The sequence below is a fragment of the Galeopterus variegatus genome, unplaced genomic scaffold, assembly GCF_000696425.1.
Source record: "Galeopterus variegatus unplaced genomic scaffold, G_variegatus-3.0.2 Scaffold6548, whole genome shotgun sequence".
Classification (NCBI taxonomy): Eukaryota; Metazoa; Chordata; class Mammalia; order Dermoptera; family Cynocephalidae; genus Galeopterus; species Galeopterus variegatus.
This window is the reverse complement of record NW_007732659.1, coordinates 66,658-71,265: the sequence shown is the minus strand read 5'-3', so window position 1 is coordinate 71,265 and position 4,608 is coordinate 66,658.

The following is a 4,608-nucleotide window of genomic DNA, read 5'->3' as shown; positions in this document are numbered from 1 at the left end:
ACCGGGAGGAAGAAGAGTCACGTAATATCAAAAGCAATTGCTCAGCGTCTCAGGCAGAGGGGCATAAAGAAGAACCGGAAACAAAGTCTCCAAATGCTTCTGAGTTTGCAGGATTTATACTACACTATTAGTGAGGCCAACCAGAGGCCAAGGAGCAAACCCTTGCCTTGTCCTTTTGGAGAAGCCCTACATAGGATTCTGGGACATACATGGGAGGACGACGTTTTTTCAGGTGTGTCTCTTCTGTATTCATCTTTATTGTCCTTTAGTGAGTGGCTTCAGGTGGCCCAGTCACCACTGTGCCCTGACAGGGCTGAGAATGATGGGACCAGGCCCTGCCCCCAGCTTCCCTGTGCAGACAACACAGAGCACTTGCTGCTCTGAGGGTGCACCTGCCTCTCTGTATTTCTCCTATTTGTTCTTCCCCAAAGCAATGACCATGAGGGACTTTATTCATGGAATTATTCAAAGTGGACATGGCCCCAGGGCCAGGCTAGATAGGCAAAGATTGAGGGAGCAGACGGGCAATGTCCTCATGAGCTTTCCATGTGCCTTTCTCTCTCTCAGGTCTTCCCTGTGCAGATGCCACCAACCTTCCACCTCCTGAGTACCAGCCCCAGGCCTGTGGCATCCTAGTACCCCCTCAGCCCTTTCAGGAGCTGCTGTGGGCCCCCCAACCTGTGTTCTTCATGGAGGATCCTCAAGTACCCAAATGGGAACCGTGGAACATGAACCTTCCATGGTCAAGTCCATGCTGGTGTCCTGCCTTTCTCCTGGGAGTCCTCCCCCAGCAGCAGTGGTCGACCTCTTCTGACTGATTCAGATCCTGAACTCAAAGACAATTAGAATCTGGGTCCCTATTCTGTCTGAAAGACAACAGAATAGTACAATTGTGTACACTGATATGTGACCCATTCCTTCCTCAGCCGAGGTAATGAAAATCAAATATGAAATAAATGAATGACCATAACCCTCGTCCTTTCCTGCCTTGTGTTTGTGGGTTGGGTGTGACTCCTAACTGTAGCGAGACCAAGGGGCAGGAAGGGGGCTTAGCTTCCTTTCATCATTTCCTAGCTGTGCAGTCATAGAACTTTTATTTAATGTTTCTGAGCCTCAAGTCTAAACTATTAAAATTGAAGGTGATGTTTCATACTTCAGGAGATAGTTGTAAGATAATCACTGTGTATGTTAAATTCCTTTTGTATTAGTCCGTTTTGTGTTGCTATAACAGAATTACCTGAGACTGGGTAATTTATAAAGAAGAGAGGTTTATTTGGCTTACGATTCTGGGACAGGTGCATCTGGCACGGGCCTCAGGCTGCTTCTACTCGTGGCAGAAAGTGGCAGGCAGCCGGCGGGTACAAGCAGATCACCTGGCGAGAGGAAGCAAGAGAGAGAGAGAGGAGGTGCCAGGGTCCTTTAAACAACGAGCTCTCACGGGAACTAAAAGAGCGAGAATCACTCATTACTCCCCCCCGCCCCCAGAGAGAGCATTAATCCATTCATGAGGAATCTGCCCCCATGACTCAATCATTTTCCAACACTGCCATGTTGGGGATCAAAATTCCACATGAGTTTTGGAGGGGACAACACATCCAGACTCCATCACCTTTGTCCACATTTCTTTTTTTAAAGAAATTTTTTTATTTTGAGATAATCATAGTTTCGCATGTTGTTGTAACAAATAATGCAGAGGGATCCCAGAGAGATATCTTGTACCCTTCATCCACATCCCCCCAGTAGTAATATGGAAAACCTAAGTACAACATCATATCCAGGATATTGACTTGACACAGTCAAGACAGTGAATCACCACAAGAATCCCGTGTTGCCCTTGTATAGCCCAGTGCATGCTCTTCCACCCCCATGCCCTCCTTGACTCTCAGCAACCACTAAATTTCTGTAAGTTTTTCACTTCAAGGATGTTATATAAATGCAATCATACAATACGTAATCTTTTGGGATTGTTTTTTTCACTGTCCATAATTTTCTGGAGATTCATCCAGGTTGTTGAGTGTATCAACAGTTTATTCCTTTTTATTGCTGAGTAGTGTTGCACTGTATGGATGTACCATGGTTTGTTTAGCCACTCACCCACTGAGGGACATACAGTGTTTCCAGTTTGGGGCTATTATGAAAAAAGCTGCTATAAATGTTTAAGTACAGGTTTTTGTGTAAACACAAGACTTCCTTTGGGATAAGTGCCCAGAATTGTAATTTCTTGGTGTTTGTCAATTGTATGTTTAATTTTTTAAAGAAACTGAAAAATTGTTTGCCAGATGGCTGTATAATTTTACATTCCCACCAGCAGGGTGCAAGTGATCCAGTTTCTTCACATCCTCACCAGCACTTGGCATTGTCACTATTTTTTATTTCAGCCATTCTAATAGTCCTGTAGTGAGTGGCATTACCTGGCCCCACCCATCGCAGAGTGCCCTCAGCAGAGTTTAGATGATGGGATTGGCCTTTGCCCATAGGTTTCCTCTGCACAACATCACAAAGTAGTGACATCTAATTATGGTTTCAATTTTCACTTCCCTAATTGCTAATGATATTAAACACGTTATGTGCTTTTTTTGCCATCTGTATTAGTCTGTTTCTGTTGCTTGTAACAGAATACCTGAAACTGGGTGATTTATAAAGAAATGAAATTTATTATAGTTTCAGAGGCTGGGAAGTCCAAAGTCCAGGGAACACATCTGGTGAGGGCCTTCTTGTGGGTGGTGACTCTCTACAACAACTCAGGGAGTCACATGGCAGAAATGGGCTGAGCAAGTCTCACTCTCTGTTCTTATAAAGTCTTCATAGTCACACACATGACCACCCATTAGACCATCAATGGATTAATGTATTCACAATGTTGGGAAAAAATGCAAATATAAGCCTGTTTTGTCCTTGAAGCTGTATTTGCTTGCTCCACTAGTCTTAAATAATTTTCTCATAAGCTTGCTTTGTTCTAGAAGTAATATCTTGTCCTTGACACCGTATTTGCTTGCTCCACTAGTCTAGCTATTAATCACTGCTTGTATTTTTGGCTTCTGTAACCGAACACTTATCTGCACAGACTGCATATGCTAGCCTAGTGAATGCTGGAATGCTGAGAAAACAGGGGGAAAAATGTTTTTAAAAGGCCTGAAAGAGTCTGCTTATAAAAACCTGTGGGACCTGAGCTGAGAGTCCAGATTTTTCAGGTGGTAGCTTGTCTGGACCTACCAGCAAAATAAACTCCTGACTCTCCAGGGTGGTCAATGCTTCCTTGCCAAATCCATTTCTACAACAATGAGGGTACAGTTTTGGCAATCTAATCACCTCCTAAAGGCCCCATCTTCTTACCATAGTAGGATTTCCCACCCTCTTAACACTGTTACAATTTAGATTAAGTTTCCAGTACATGAACCTTTGGTGGGCACATTTAACCCACAGCACCATCTTGTATATCCTCTGCAGGGATATGTCTCTTCATGTTTTTTGCCCATTTCCTAATTAGATTGTTTATTTTTACTGTTATGATTTGAGTTTTTTTTTTAATGTATTCCAGATAATAGTCTTTTATGAGATATGGGTTATGCAAATATTTTCTTCCTGTTTGTAGCTTGTCTTTTCAATCTCTTCAAATGGGCTTTCACAGAACAAAAGTTTTTATGAAGCCCAATTTACCAATTTTTTAATGGATAGTGCTTTTGGTGTCAAATCTAACAATACTTTGGCTATCCCTAGATCCTGAAGACTTTGTGCTATATTTTTTTTTTTTTGTCTTTTTCCGTGTCCAGCAACGGATCGCAACCCTCAGTGTCGCCCNCCAGGGAACACATCTGGTGAGGGCCTTCTTGTGGGTGGTGACTCTCTACAACAACTCAGGGTGTCACATGGCAGAAATGGGCTGAGCAAGTCTCACTCTCTGTTCTTATAAAGTCATCATAGTCACACCCATGACCACCCATTAAACCATCAATGGATTAATACATTCACAATGTTGGGAAAAAATGCAAAAATAACTTTCTCATAAGCCTGTTTTGTCCTTGAAGCTGTATTTGCTTGCTCCACTAGTCTTAAACAATTTTCTCATAAGCTTGCTTTGTTCTAGAAGTAATATCTTGTCCTTGACACTGTATTTGCTTACTCCACTAGTCTGGCTATTAATCACTGCTTGTATTTTTGGCTTCTGTAACTGAGCACTTATCTGCACAGACTGCATATGCTAGCCTAGTGAATGCTGGAATGCTGAGAAAACAGGGAGAAAAAATGTTTAAAAAGCCCTGAAAGAGTATGCTTATAAAAACCTGTGCGACCTGAGCTGAGAGTCCAGATTTTTCAGGTGATAGCTTGTCTGGACCTGCCAGCAAAATAAACCCCTGACTCTCCAACCCTCTGGGTGTTCAATGCTTCCTTGCCAAATCCATTTCTACAACAATGAGGGTACAGTTTTGGCAACCTAATCACCTCCTGAAGGCCCCACCTTCAATTACCATAGTAGGATTTCCCACCCTCTTAACACTGTTACAATTTAGATTAAGTTTCCAGTANCATGTGCCTATGGATATCTAATTGCTCCAGTACCATTTTTTGAAGAGGCTATCATTTTCCACTGAATTTCTTTTACACTTCTGT